Source organism: Triturus cristatus, chromosome 5_1 (genome assembly GCF_964204655.1).
Source record: "Triturus cristatus chromosome 5_1, aTriCri1.1, whole genome shotgun sequence".
NCBI classification, from domain to species: Eukaryota; Metazoa; Chordata; class Amphibia; order Caudata; family Salamandridae; genus Triturus; species Triturus cristatus.
The window spans coordinates 761,496,145-761,512,512 of record NC_140587.1 but is presented as its reverse complement, the minus strand read 5'-3'; the positions used below and the strand labels follow the sequence as shown (position 1 = coordinate 761,512,512).

Here is a 16,368-nt window from a genome sequence, read left to right as displayed (position 1 = left end):
TTTAAGATGTTCTTGGGTATACCTTTTTTGATGGGCTTGATAAGGAGCTCTAAGCGCTATTTTGTTTTATATACATTTTAAGTGTGACTCTGCATTGGACAGCCACACTAGTGAGGTATCATTTTTATCCGGAGACCAAGGGGAACACTGGATGGTTGGAAATATGTGCTGATGCGGTGATGTCAGAGAGAAATTTAAGGAAAAGTGATTTATTTTAGCAAAATTTGAGGGTTTCCAGGGGATTTTGGGTAGGAACATTTTGGGGGGATCCATGCATGCCACACAAACTCAGACTCCCTTTGGTGTCTAGATATAAAAAAAATCTGGTTTTGGTAGGTCTCCCTAAATGGCAGCCAGGCCAAGGACCAAAATGCAGATGGTTCCCTTGCAAAATAAGGGGGCACTAAGGAACGTTTTTGGCTTAATGCTGCCTGGTAAATATTGCTCCCTGTCATGCAGTTTTTTGTGTTAAAGGGGTTTGCAATGGGTGTTGCTAGGCCATTCCCTGCATCCTCCCTGGCTTTTTGACACTGCCCTAGGTTTACGAGAAATCGTAACACTGATGTAGGGGCAAAAACATATGCCTTCCCAGGGGAGGGGTAAGAGAGGCACAGAAAGGAGACAAATCTTTATTCCCTCTTATTTTTCCTTTTACTATGTGTGCGCTACTCTTCAGCACCCATAGAAAGAGGTAAAAGCCTCTTGGGATTGTTTTTGTGCAGGAAGGTTTCCCTTCCTGCACAAAAATAATCATCACCGCAATCCAGGTTCCCTTGCACCATGATGCAAAGGTGCCTGCTTTGGCACACAGTAGTCCATTGTGTGCCTGCACATGAGGGAAAGGACAATATTGTGCCATATCGGAAAGATACGGCACATTCCTGCCCTTTTGTTTTGCCGTCGGGCAGAGCAGCAAGAAGGCCTGCAATGCTGGCGTATGACAGAACCTCATAAATGAGGCTCTCAGTCTTATTGTGATCAATCATTTTCAGGTCTCCACAGTACGTTGTGGGTCATTTCCTGTTGAGGGCACTAGGCTTACCCACATAAATGAGGTACCATTTTTATTGGAAGACTTAAGGGAATGCTGAGTAGGTGGAGGTTTGTGGCTCCCCGCAGATTCCAGAATTTTTCATCACAGAAATATGAGGAAAACTAGTTTTTTTACAAAGTTTGAGGTTAGCAGGAGATTCGAGGTAACGGAACCAGGTGAGAGCCACACATGTCACCCCATCCTGGATTTCCCTGGGTGTCTAGTTTTCAAAAATGTACATGTTTGCTAGGTATCCCTAAGTGTCAGCTGAGCTAGGGCCCAAACTCCACAGCTAGGCACATTGCAAAAAAAGGGTCTGTTTTCTGTGAAAAAATGTGATGTGTCCACATTGCATTTTGTGTTGTTACCTGTTGCGGACACTAGGCTTACCCATTCAAGTGAGGTACCATTTTTATCAGGAGACTTTGGGGAATGCTGGGTTGGTGGAAGTTAGTAGATCCCCACATATTCCAGAAGTTTCCATCACAGAAATGTGAGGAAAAAGTGTTTTCAGACAGATTGTGAGGTTTGCAAGGGATTCTGGGCAACGGAACCTGGTGAAAGACGCACAAGTCACCTCATCCTGGATTCCCCTGGGTGCCTTGTTTTTTGAAAAATGTACAGGTGTGCTGGGTTTTCCTAGGGCCCACAATCCACAGCTAGGAACATTGCAAAAAAAGGTTAATTTTTCTGCGTTTTTGGCCATATCCTGTCGTGGGCACTAGGCCTACCCACACAAGTGAGGTACCATTTTTTTCAGGAGACTTAAAGGAACACACAATAGTAGTACAAGTGTTATTACCAATTGACTTTCTATGCATTTCTGCCTTCCAAATGTAAGACAATGTGTAAAAAAAGAAATCAGTTGGAAAAATGCCCTCTAATTCACATGCTAGTATGGATTCCCACAAATTCAGAGATGTGCGAATAGCCACTCCTTATATACTCCATATCTTGTTCCCATTTCCAAAATTCATAGGCTTCCTCGATACCCATTTTTTACTCTTCATATTTTACCAAATGTATTGCTGTATACCCAGTACAAAATGAAAAACCATAGCAAGCTGAAGCTGTTATTGGCCCTGGTACCTCGAGTTCTTGGTGAACCTACAAGACCTATATATCTCCACAATCAGAATGGTCCAGTGGATGTAACAGTGTATTGCTTTAAAAAAACTGCCATAGATGAATGAAGTAACAGGTGAAAATGTAGACACAAATAGCTTTTATGTTCAACTCAATTTCATTTTTTTTTCAACTGTGGCTTGAAGGATCTACACAAAGGCCCCCTCTCTGAATTCCAAATGTTCTCTACATTTCAGAAATGTATAGCATTCTGGGATCCATTACTGGTTTTTACACCCATTTCTACCAGTAAGTGGAAGGAGGTTAAAAGCACAAAAAATGCCAAAACTGTGTAGACAATTTAGATTTTCTGACAAAAGTCTGCCTGTTCTTGAAAGCTGAGAAGATTATGAGTTTAGCACTGCAAACTCATCATTGATAGCATTTGAAAGGGAAAAAACGTATGCATGCTTCTGCTACACTTTCTTTCCCATTTTTCACCAAAAACCCCATCAGACAAACTCTATTCGATCTAATCAAATAAGATCATAAAAGTACAAAGAAATAACAGATAAAATCTAAAAATTACACCGGTAGCCAGCGTACTATAACATTACAGAGGTTCCAGGAATACCAAAGCATTAGTAAAAGGATAATAAATTCATTATGGAGTTTTATGTGTACATTCACAGATGACAGGTTAAAATACAAGTTAAAATGAATTATAGTAAAACAGTGGCAGTACCTTATTACATTTTGGGTTAAGGATACTGTGTCACTGTGCCAGAAGGTATGCCACAGCAAGATAGTCTGTGATATAGGATAAGCCCAACTCCATATGTAATATATAATCGGTACAGGATTGTGGAAGAGACACCAAAATTGTTTTTGATAGATTGGAGACAGTCCAAATGGGCCATACCCCAAACACCAGCCCCATAAGTGGCCGGGGACTTGGTTTTAGTGTAGTAAATCTGTTTAATGGTGGATAATGGTTTTGTACCTATCCTGGATATGAATGCTTTCATTGCTGCTAGGCTCCTTTCCATTCCCAGGGCCCTCCCCTTAACTAGCCGAGACCATGTTTATTTATTATCAAATAATACCCCTAGGTAAGGGAAGGAGTCAACCACCTCTATTTTCCCTGATTCCGTGTGAAGATAAGGCAATTTATCACAAGCCTCCCCCGGCTATAATTGCAAATGACTTTTTCTGGTTGACTTTTACGTCCAAAGTACTCATGAAGGTCACATAGGCAGTGATAATGTGTTGGAGCTCTATTCCTGTTCTGGCGATCAAAACCGCATCGTCAGCATAAGCCAAAATTGGCAGCTGCATAGAGCCAGATACGGGGAGGTCTGGGGTTGCACCGAGCAGTGCCTTCTCCACACCGCTCGTGTAGATGGAAAAAAGAAATGGTGCGAGAACACAGCCCTGTCTGACCCCCTCAAGATTTTAAATGGTTGGGTGCATTCCCCAATTTCCCCATATCTGACAGATGCAGAGGCATCGGTAAAAAGCTTGGCAGATGAAGTCTATTATGGGCTGATCAATTCCCATCCATTCCATAGTATGCCAAAGCTTAGGATGGGAAATGCAGTCAAATGCTAATGAGAGAGCCATAAACATAAAATTTCCCACCCTTAGCCATGGCATACTTGTCCATAATCAGTGAGAGGTTAAGACACTGATCCACGGTACCTTTACATTGCCGGAACCCATATTAGGGCTGCAGACGTATTTCCTTATTCAGTGCCCATGCCTCCAGCCTGGATAGGAGGAGCCTGCCCATGAGTTTAGCTGTTGTATCTAAAAGAGATATGGGTCTATAATTTTTGGGGATTCCTCTATTTCCTTTTTTATGAATTGGAATGATAACACTAGTTTTCCATGAAGTGGGGTCTGACTACAGCTATATTATTAAAAGCATTGGTCAGTAAGGGGATCCACAGATTATTATAATTGTCCTGGAAGAAGTCTATTGGGACCCCATCAGTTCCAGCAGCCTTCCCTGCACTGCATGAGAGTAACCCATTTTTCACTTCAATAAGTGAAAATGAAAAGGTATCCTGCATGCTTAGGGGTGCTAAAATAGGTGGTTGATCAGTAGCGGTAACGGGCAAAAAAATATTAACAAAATGTTCCACCCATTCCTCTTCACCTACGTTTGTATCTAGAGCGGGGTCCTCCTGGGTTTTAAAAAACAGTGAAATAATTATACCCCAGAACTCTCAACTACTTCCTGAGGAGGATGCGTGACCAAGCTTATCCTAGATCTCCTCCCTCAAAGTCCTCTCCCTGTCCTTTCTTGCCAATTTGTATTGGGTACGGAGTAACGCTATCTGGGTTGGATTTCTTGGTTGGGATTTAATGGCAATGTTAAGGGCCTTCCTGGTCCTTGTACAGTTGGAGTCAAACCAGCCTTTGCCTTTAGTGTTTTATCTGTTTTCTTTTGAGTGCCATCCTAATGTGTTTCAATAGATCCATAAAGGAAGGAATTGAGTTGGTTCCTACGTCTAGACAAGTACTAATGCTAGCCTGTGCAGATTTTATTACTTCCGGGACCACCTTATGTTTGTCTATTTGAGCCCATTTGAGTTGGTAGCCATTTTTCCTTGCCAGTATTGGAAGGTCTGTAGTCTGGTGTCTGCTCTTTACCCTACTGGTTGGGGTAAGTTCACCAGTGAAAATTGCATGGTCACTAAAACACGTGAATTTAGCATCTGTGGTTCTAAAATTAACATAAAAAGGCTTAGAAACCATTATGAAGTCAATTGTTGATTCCTGGGCTTCTCAGCAAAATGTTTTTTTAGGGAGGTCCTCCAAATTGTTCCAAAGGTTGACTATGGCCATATTCCTACTGGTCATAGTCTTGTTAATACTATTTCCATAATTACTGTGATGAAAATGGAGGACGGGGTTTCCCATCAGATCAGCCAATCCACAGACAGTATCATGGTTATGTTTACATGGGTGGAGGTTAAAATCCCCCAACCATATTATTGTTGGTGCCTCAGCTTTCTTTTTAAGAGCTATTGCCTCATCAATCTCCAAATTCACCTCATGTATGACCATATGCATATTTGGACCAAAGTTAATATTATAGAAATGTATTAAGACCCAAGTGCCTTTGTTTGGATACTCAAGAATAAGGAGGTGAAAGAAGGGGCTCCTATCATCAAACATCCTCACGTTTAATTTCAGTGTGTTTGGGATTAACATTAGGAGACCCCCCTTAGATCTCCATGCAACTGATGGGATTGCCATAGTCTGGAAGGACTGGAAACCATTGATGAAGATAGGTTCCACAGCCCATGTCTCCTGAAAACAGGAGAGGTCATTTTCCTGCCATAGTTTTCACCATTGAGCATTATCCAGTTTGGTGGTTATACCTGCCACATTCCCGGATGTTATTTTAAAAAGGCTGGTTTTCCCTTATACGGTTCTGTTAAAATTAGTGATAACTGGAGTGACAGGGGATACAGGATTTTCTATAGCAATCCTCTTGGTTAATTGAGAGGATAGCCAGTCGCATTGGTCCAGGTCACAGAGTGGTGCAAATGTATTCTTAGTAGGAACCCCCTCCCTCACATCTTCAAGCCCATCCTCCAGCATGGCCCTCAATGTTCTACCTGTTGAGTTCTCCCGTGGTACCTGTGGGAAGGTCTTTGATGGTCTATAAAAATAAACAAGGGGGAGTCCAACAATCTGTATGCCTTTTGGGGATTTTCTGTGCAGATGGGCAAGGACGGTTTGTAAAATTAGGTGATTATTAAAGTTTATCTCTATGCAATCACCATCCATTGTTTTCCTCAATGGGCCCACCCAACCTACCCTTCTGGCCATAATAGTTTGTGTCGCCAGTGAGGGACCTCCTCTAACCACGGTGGATGTATGGCATGAAAGCCAATGTAATGATTTGTCCATCAGTTGGGGAGTAGATTCACGCTGGCCCGCCCTAAGAGATGGGACATTACCCAAAACCAGAACAAGGGGGGAAGATGCCGGAGGGAGCTGCAACGTCTGCTACAGGAAGAACCTGATAAACCTTGGTGTCATTGTGGGATAGGTTTTCGCCTGACCCCTAAAGGGTTTGATTCTGCGTTATTTTTGCATCTAGGAGGAATACTTCTATATTTTGACAACAACGATGTTTCTCCCCTTGTAAAATTGGAGGAGGTAGTGGAATTAGTATGATGATTATTAGTTAGTGAGGAAGAGGCTTGTTGTGGGGTAAAATCAGGATAGAAGTCTCCCACGCATACATCATTACATAAGTGGTTACCCATGCGGGTTAAACCCTCTTTAGTGCCCAACCTTGCCCCTAATCTTGCCCCTCAGGTGTAACATTTTCCCGTTCAGCCCCTGAAGGAGAGTTAGATGTATGAAGACCCTCAATGTTCTTTAATCTCTCCTCAATTCATGTTAGTTTGAGTAATAGGGGGTTCAGGAGAAGAAACACCAAAGTCTCAAGTCTTTTTCATGCATCGTCGTCAGTCACACTTGGCACCAGTGTTGATGTTAGATCAGTGGATACGGTTAAGGTGAAACCTTGTCCCAGCCCAGCTTCTCTATTTCCTCTAAGTCTACAAGGAGGAGCTTTTTTCAGAGGTTTTTGTGTTTGTGGACCTCCCGCTCTTCTCTTTTCGTTTGGTGGCTCACGATTGTTGTCACCCTGGGATTTTTCTGTCTGGCTCCTGGTAATTATCTTAAGGGGTGTCACTTCCCAGACAAAAGAGGGAGAAGAGGGGGACAAATCAAGTGTGGGGTCTGGATGGACCGGAGGGGCCGTAGGCGGTGTTTCCACAAGTTGAGGTGTGTTTGGTGTAATGCCATCCATGGGATTGCCACCCAAGGAAGATCCCTTCTGCGAAATCTAAGACCCCAGGGAAAGCCGTTGTTCCATTAACTGTATCTACAGTCTCAGCCCTCATTAAGAAAGCATCCAGGGTCCCTGCTATGTCACTCCCTGATTTTTCACTCTGGCCTTTACATTTACCCATTGTTTATATTACATCAGGTTAATAAAACAGAATTGTGTTAGTTACACAGTACCGTATTTCCTTTGGTATGTTATGTGGAGAAACAGTTATGGGGGTTTAGGTGCCAACACCCCAAATAGCCAAATAAAAGGCTTGGCACGGGGGTGGGGAGGGTCTAGCAACTAAGGGGTTAAGCTTACCTTTGCATAGCGCGGAGCTGCAGTTTGTGAAAGTTTGACTGGTAGATATACCATGAATATATATACATACATACATTTAAACATAACTACATTTGCAATCTTAATGTTTTGGAGGAGATCGAAAGTGATGCATCGTATGTTATAAATTGTTTGGGGTTTAGTAACAATGTAATCATCAGAGGGATATTTTGTGGAAGGTATTCCACATTTGAATTATTTATGTGTATTAACATAGAGCTATTGCAATGGGAACTAAATTGTTATGTGTTTTGATGTGTTTTTCTATATTAGTCAAAACGAGGCCTCCTTTAGGCTTTGACTCCATCTTTTGAAAAGTGTGTTTTTTTTCATAATTTTCATAATGCGTTTATGTTTCTTGCTTGACAACACCTGTAGCAAGATGTGCATTATTGATTTTATGTGATATGCTATTCTTGAAAAAACCCTGTAGGTAGCCTTTTGCTACTTTTCAAGGCTATTCCTGCTATCACACTGTATGAAATGTATTATTACATTTTTTCTCTCCATCATGTAACTACTTTGTTCTGCAACCTCCGATGTCTTAAGGTCAAATGGGGCGAATTAATATTCATGTAGAGGGCTAGAATTAAGATAGTAGGTTTATAGTATGTTTTAGCTAGACTTTTGGGTTTCCACCAGGGATGCAGTCTGATTCTCTATTGATTTGCTGCATATTTGGAATGTAGTCTATTTTTCAGATTTAGCTTAATGCTGTATTTTACCTAACTCTGGGTGTCTTCATGGCAATTGCTTTCCTTGTCCTTTGACCGATTCAATGAAATTACTGCTGCATTTGCATTCTTCTCTATTTTACGAGTTGCATTTTATATTTCAACAAACTTTTTTTAAGTGACTAATCTTGAACACCTTTTTAAGTCCTTTCTTATTGACTGTATTTTGAAATGTTGATTTGAATCATGTCGCAAGGGACACATTACCTCATAGATCTTGATGTCATTGCCATTACTGATCCCATAAATTGAGCACCACTGTTATGCAGATTCTCTAAGAAATAGAGTGACCACATACATACTGCAAGGAAATGGGTTCTGTCCATCAAATCTGCCAAGATATTTTGCTTTTCCACCAGCTGGTTTTAGATCTTTTTACTATGTCTCACAACCTGTGACTCACCCACAGTAAAACTCATCGTAAATGGACTGTGTTTGCTTTACTACCAGTGTCCATTTTTTCAGACAAAGCTGCTGCGACACAGCATGTGTAAAGGACACTTGCCAGGTTACACATGGATACATGTGCACACATGTGTATCCTCAAGTGAGGGCTATGCGTGGGAGACTTATATCATTCTCAGCCCTGTAAGTATGCACAGGTAGTCTGGCGCAGAAGGGACTCTGTAAGATTGATTATTGACCTGGGTTAGGCCTCATAATGTTAGTGCACACTCACAGGGAAAGTCAGTGTGGTTTACTCCCTTATCCTCAGTGACACTCCATTATACAACTATGGGGAAGACTGTCTTAGAATGCAGCTTTGTTTCTCTTTGGCCTAAAGAGACCAGTAACAAATCGAATTTAGGGATAAACTGTTCGGGAAAATCAATTCTTCAAGTTTCAAGAACATATTTGTACAGCTTATGGGTCATCCAGGAATGTCATATTTTTGGGGCTCAGCTCAGGATCAGAGCCCAGGCCTTTTGTCATCCTGCTGTGGTAAGTCAATTATATTTCTCTGCAGCGGCAGGACCAAAGGCCTCCCCACACAAAGTGAGCAATTTTCCTGAGGAGAAGAGTGGTGTTGATGAAGGATCAGCATCAATCACTCAGCTGTCATACTCTGCCAGGGATGGTTCTGCCCAAGCCCACTAAACAAAGGAATGAGTCCAAACATCTGGAGACAACACAGGATGATTTGATATGAAAGGCCCTGGCAGTGATGTCTGCGGGGCCGACCTGAAGCCCCCAGAGCAGATGTGAGTAGGAACTCCTGGGTGACCACTTTTTGAAATGTCCCAGCAAACACAACAAGATGATGGAGGAACTGCGAAATCTTTTCAACCACTCATCCCCAGTCAAAAGATATCGGTTGAATCCATCATTCTTTTGCTCACCATGTCATCCCAGTTTGGACCCAGCCATATGTAAATCAGTCTTGACCCTGATCCTTATGGAACAGTCCAGTGAACTTGCAGGTCAGGTCCTCCCTGGACCAAAACAAGCATCATGGAACCGGTTTCGGGGTATTACCCCTCAGGTGATTAGGGCTTGCCACAAGGAGCAAAACAAGCAAAAGCACATGTAAAATGGTCTCACGGACTCGAAATATGAGCAGGAGAAGGATTTGATCTTAGAACCCCCGGCACGAACTTGGATGACATGAGCTCTGCTGCTAAGTGGTTCTGTATCCCCAGGGTGGGCTGGGCCTGGGGTTGCAGCATAAAGTCCTTGCTTTTTTTCCTGTGGGGAGGAGGGATGGATGGGACACCTTTCCCAGCAGCAATAAGGCCCTGGAAACCCATCCCACAGGCTGGTTTATTCATTGGGGTGCCCAGGACCCCAACTCTGGGCCTACTATGGCAGCTGTGAGTGGAGTCCAGTTTCCCCAGAGTTCCATCAAGGAGGGCTCTGAGCCAGCACATAGATGGAAGAAGACTGCCACAGAACAGCCCCGATCAGTTGTGGGCCTGCCCCACTGCCCATGTCCATGTCTGGGTGGGAGCACGCAGCCACTACCTGCACTAGCACCTTTCCCGCAGGAGTGGGAAGGACAAAAGAGGCTTGCGGGCACAAACAGCAACACAGAAGATTGCTGTGCATGTGGGGAGCCAGCAGGGGCAGCCAGGTATGGGCTCCCTGGGGTTCCCCCAGCCTGAACAGCTGCAGGGTACCCGAGGGGGGACTGGGCCCCCCATAATCAAAGGAAAGGCGCACTGCACTGGCCATTCAGGGAAAGAAACAGAAACAAAGGAAAACAAAGGCAGTGGCTCTCCCCTAAGGAGCAGGAGAGATGCTGATAAAATATTCACAAGCTCCTGAGGAGCACTCCATATATGGCCTGCAAAGCTGCAATTCATTAACACCTTTCTACTGTTTGTGGAGGTTCACCAGATGGCGGGGCACCACCAAGACCCTAACAAAGAGTGTGTAGAAGCTGAAGAGGTACCATAGCTTCCCCCAGTCCCCAAGGAACTACTTCTTAAAGCTGAACCTAGGTTGAAAGGGTCAAGGTGAAGTGGACCACCCTAAACTATGTTCATGTTTGCAAGCACTCCCTTGGCTTGAGCATGTGCTATATAGCTGGGAGGGCAATTTCCTCTTGGGTTAAGTCTATGGCTGCAGTTTCAGTGGCCTGAGGGTGTTGAATGAAATATATCCATTGTACAACATCCTCTAGAGGTGAAGTCTCTAGCTTCAAATACTGTGGCCTAAAGGTGTCCAAAAAGAGTACATGGGGAAATTTATGGTTACACATTTGTGATCAAAATGTGATGCTCTCTAGCAGTTAAGTGTGGTCACCATCAATGTGGCCTGAAGGTGTCTAAAATAATTAACAAGTTGTACAATACCCTCTAGGGTGACGTCTATAGTTACATATTTCTCATCCCAATGTGATGCCCTCTAGGGGCAATTTCTATAATTGCAATTTGAATGCTGCAAGAATTTAAAAAGCACACAGACCCATGAAAAATGCAGATTTAATTTCTGTAAATGTTTAATTGAAATAATGATGCTGACAGCAATTTGAGATCAACATACATATGCTTTATTATTAATAGATGCATACACAAATGGTTACATTAATTATTGCATATACTTTTAAAATTATGATTTTTGACATGTGGTTTGCTGCTCTTGGTCCTTTGACCAAGTCATTGTACTTACTGACGTGTTTGTATCACCCCTTTAGGTGGTTAGAGGTGATCACTGAAGATTTCCATCAGCCTTATGTATATTTGTAAATTTCTGCATAGTATCCAGTAGTGAGTGTGTAATAAATGTACTTTTCCTTTTGCTAAAGAAAAGGCACAAACTGGACAGTCATTTATTGAGTGTTCTTATTGTGTGCCAGAGAATGGTGATTACTAGAACACACCACCTCCCTTGAACAGGCCATTGACTGCTCCGCTCCGCTACCCTGATAATCAAGCGCTATAATTTGGTGTTCGGTTCCCAGGGGAGGGCAAATGTGGACCTATTACTTGTGCAAGCCACACAACTAATGGCCTGTTTCCTTAAACAAACATACATATATCATTAGTGTCGGCATCTCACCTATTTCTGAAAATGGAAGCCCATCCACCCTGATATTCTTGATTAGTAGTCTGGTGTCTACACACAAAAATAAAGTTGCTAACCCTATTTGGAGCCACCAGAAATTCCAACCAGAAGCAAGACACTACTAACGCCATTGTTCTGTGTATTATAGCCTACTAAGGGGCATATCAGCAAGGCGAGGCGATAGAATTATCGCAGCTTTTGCGGCCGTTTTCGGCCGAAAAGCGGCGATAATTTTATCGCCTAATTAGCAAGCTCACGCTAACGCGTGAAAACATGCGTTAGCGTAGGAATTCCTAACGCCCAGCTTTGCATCTCTAATGAGATGCAAAGTGGGCGTTCCTGACCTGACATGACAGGAGAAATGTCGCTAAGCGACATTTCTCCTACCATCAAGCCCCACTCTATGAAGCATAGCAGCAAGAAAAGTAGTGATAACCCCTGTTATCGCTACTTTCCTTACGCCTGCTTCAGGACTGACTTAGCCATGATATCCTATGGAAGGTGGATATCATGGCTAAGTTTGTGAGGCCCTATCATCAAGCTAACACCACATTGCATGGGATTATCGCTGGGTTTCCGGCGATAATCTCCCGTTAGGCAGTTAGAGCTAGGATTTTTATCGCTTTTGAGATAAGCGTTGCTAATAGCACGCTATCTCAGCGATAAAAATCCAAGTTAGCCGGCGATAATGATCCTAGCGCCCGTTGTTGCTGATATGCCCTCAAGTAATTTTCCTCTTCTGGCCTCAGCTTTAACAAATCAATCATTCCGTACCTTACTCTGTCTACCCTAAGTAATACCAGATGAACTAAACTCTTATAATTTTCCAACTCCATAACTAAAAACATTGGGGAACTCTTTCGGTAAATAAATAAATATCGTAGTTATTACCTTCCTCTCCCACTGACAACTCAGTAGTCCTGGCAGGAACATTCAAAGATCTAAAACAGCTGATTCTCTATACAGAAGGTTATTATAAATAAAGCAGCATTACAATCAGTAAAGGTTAACATAAGATAATTGGTAAGGGGCCCTGATTAAAAAAAGCAAGAGCCAGTTTATCTGAACAGAGAATTAGGATAAGTACCTTTACCTACATGGGAACCTTGGGTTTCTGCAAACCCTGCACAGAGAGGACCTCTTGGAAAAATACAGGATCACAAGGGGGAAGCTACACTTCACATGATGTATGAACATGGTATACCATCCTGCGTTCAAACCATTGCCTGATTCAGTTTCTACCAATAGAGCAGACACATTGTCAGCCTTGGACATAGTTTTGAATCTGGGTAGCACACAAAGTAAACTTTGGAAACCCTGCTTTAGCTCGCACACTCAGTACCAAGAGTAGCTCTCCAAGTTTCCTCCTAATATATACAAGTAGAGGTATAAAGTTTGAAAAGAGGGATAAGCTGCATGAGAAAACACGGTCAAACATGCCCAACCCACATCATTGATAAATACTGAGAAGAACCTGTCATCAGCAACAATAAAATCTCCAAGAAAGATCAATTGGCACAATTAGTCTGGAAATTGATTCACCATCCAGAAATGTTTTCTGCCAGCTGCAGAAAACCTACAAAGCTATTCTTAAAATGCAATATCTGAACTTAATAGGAGAGAATGGCAAGACAAAACAGAGAAAGTCAAGAGCATGACATGGATGGAGGTATATGAACTACATCCTCAACCACAATCATACCTCACTATTCTGCAAGACAGAGAGGAACACAGAATCTTCCCCCTTGCTAGACTAAAACTGGTGGACTTGTATGAACGGAGTCACTGATGGAACAAATCTTTGTAGCCAGAATGCCTCTGTAATGGTTCATATCCTCTTAGACTACCTTCCTAGAGAAACTGCTGGGTCATTTTAAATCAGAAAACCACACAAGCACTCTGGGGTGACTTGCACCCTGAAATCACAAAGAAATTTGCAACCTTTCCGAAGGTAGCCAGGAAGATCAGAAAATCTAAAGGATGCACACTCTCTATTTTATATCATGACAAACTCTGCAACCAACCTTATAAGCAGAGTATTCCTTCAGGGAATCATGGACATGATTCAGTCTAAACTAATTGAGCAGCATTGGTACTGCTTTCCACATTTTAAGTCAGTCCCTTATGGCCCCATTGACTATAGACATGAAGGGTCTGATTCACAGAAGTAATCTGAGACGAAAGTCTAACTTTACGACTGTCAGTATTCACAAAGGGCATTTACAAGAAGTAAAGTTGGATTTTTAGTCTAAGTTTAGATCAAAGCTCTAGCTTAGACCAAAAGTCTAACTTTACTACTACAAAATTGGTCTAAGTTTAGACCAAAGGTCTATCTTTAGTAGTAGTAAAGTTAGACTTTTGGTCTAAACTTAGACCAAAAGTCGAACTTTACTACTCGTAAATGCCCTTTGTGAATACCGAAAGTTGTAAAGTTAGACTTTCGTCTCAGATTACTTCTGTGAATCGGGCCCGGAGTTTTGAAACAAATTGTGGCTAATAAATTACGTTTAACAGGTAATGTTTAGGGAAGACAGCAGGAAGATGAGATTATGGACAGTAAAACATGTGCCTTAACTAAAAGTCCATGGGGTCCTCCACACTCACAATGACCCTGAGCACACACACACATACACACCTCCTTTATGACCACAGCATGATTACAAAAAAGTGAAATTGAAGCAAGGTCATGGAATGGACCTATCAACAGTCCAGTGTTTGTCCTTTCACATTCTTTTCACTTTTGGGGTTCCTGGATATGGATTTATATATACTAAGTAAAACTCCCATTCCCACACTTCTCTTTCCATCAAAAAGTGTAGAGATGCTTTTAACCTTTGTATGCCACGGTCTAAATGACTGAATGCAAAAATAAAGCAACACTGGGCTTAACTTGGCATATTAGCAGAAAACTATTTGTAAATGTTGATTTTTGTGTGGATTTTGTTAAAGGGTGATTGGTTTATATTGTCCCTTTAACCATGTTCCTCACCACCTTAGCAGAGCAGGACAATACCTGACATACCAACAGAAAACGAAACATGTAAATGTCTGTTGAATTTTTTTTCTATTTGTCAAAGGGTGCCAGTTACTAGCAAATGATAAAATTTCAGCCCCTCCCTTAAAGTGCAACGTGATCAAGGTCAAAGCTAGCAGTATCGATCCATATACCAGACCATAGTTCACCACGTAATTGTGGATTTCAAGCTTCACTTCTAATGTATCCCTATGTAAAAGGAACATATATGAGAGTTGCCTAATGACATATTTTCAGTAAGGCAACAGATATGCCCCCTGATTAGTAAATAAAACATGTGAGGGGAATCGTACTTACTATATAAACAGTTTACTCGTGCAATAAATCAAGAGTTTGTCCTTTCACATCCTTTTCACGTATGTGGTCCTGGATAAGGCTTTCAATATACTAAGCCAAACTCCCATTCCCATAGTTCTATTTCCATCAAAAAGTGTACATATGTGTTTAACCTTTGTATGCCACGGTCTAAATGACCAAATGCAAAAATAAAGCAACACTGGGCTTAACTTGACATATTAGCAGAAAACTACATGTAAACGTTGATTGTTGTGTGTATTTATTTTATTTTATTTTTTATTGAAAACCAATATCAAATAGCTTTAAATACAAATATACATCCTTTACACTCCATCAGTAACATCCGAAGGGGGAAAAAGTGACACCAATAGATCATAAAACATACATCTAATTATGTTAAATAAACATTCCATGTTAAAAAAAGCCAAATTCTATATTTCACAAAACGAAAAACCCCATTAAAAAGATACAACCAATTAAATACTGACTTAAGAATCACAGTCAAAATACACTTGCCAGATCTTCTCAAATTGCTTCAGTCCTCCTATCCGTGAAGCATAGGTTCGTTCACTTCTTTTAACCTGACCCATTTTCCGAACCCAATCGATCTTAGTCAGAATTAGATCAGTCCGCCATCTTTGAAGAAGGAGTGACCTCGTGACTGCCATACAGATATATAAAAATTTAATCACCTTCATGGGAAGCCCTAGATCTGAATCATAGCTCCACACTATTAGTCGATCATTAAATCCAATAGATATCGAACACTCTGTTGCCAGATATTCAAAAATGTCGTTCCAGAACTTCTGGATCCTGGGACACTGTAATATTATGTGAGTCCAATTGGCCGCAGGGTGAGTATGGCACCGAAAGCACTGTCCCGATTGATTGGGGTAGACTTTAGCTACAAAACAAGGGGTTCTATATAGTTCCCACTTGCTGAAATATAGCATCCTACTTCAGTTGGCCCCTCTGACTGAACTAAAATTTAGCTTATTAATTGTGACCCATGTATTTACTGAGATTTCCCAAGTCCTCATGTTTACCCCATTTTTTTGAGGCCTTATCCGCCAAGTCTGCCCCTTTGATTACGGCTAGACGTTTTTTCCAATCCACCGGCTTTTTCACTACCCTCTCTTCCAGCAGGTCTAATACTAGCTGTTTCTGACCAATAATCTGAGGAAGATCAAGCTTACTAAAAAATGTAATAACAATATTATAAGAGCCGAGGAGAAGGAAGTTGCCGGGGACTAGTTGAGACATCTCCCTTACGGTCAACCATCTACCATTCCGAAGAAAATCATAACGTTTTTGAAACCCAGCCTTGGTCCAATTTTGTATAGATAAAAGCGAATCTCTAATACCTGCTGAAACAAAAAGATCTGCAATTGGGGTTATGTCATTGATAACAGGAATGGAATACCGTCTAAAAAATGCCTGGCGCGTGTGAAAAAAACAGTCTACACACTTGTATCTAACTAATTTCGGAGATCTAAAT

The 16,368-nt window shown here is 41.8% G+C and overlaps 1 protein-coding gene across 10 annotated transcripts in view; it reads left to right on the top strand.

The window, feature by feature from the left end:
* LOC146831437 (histamine H3 receptor-like) overlaps positions 1-16,368 on the top strand; it is a 148,928-nt gene that overhangs the window by 55,681 nt on the left and 76,879 nt on the right. The window lies entirely within an intron of this gene.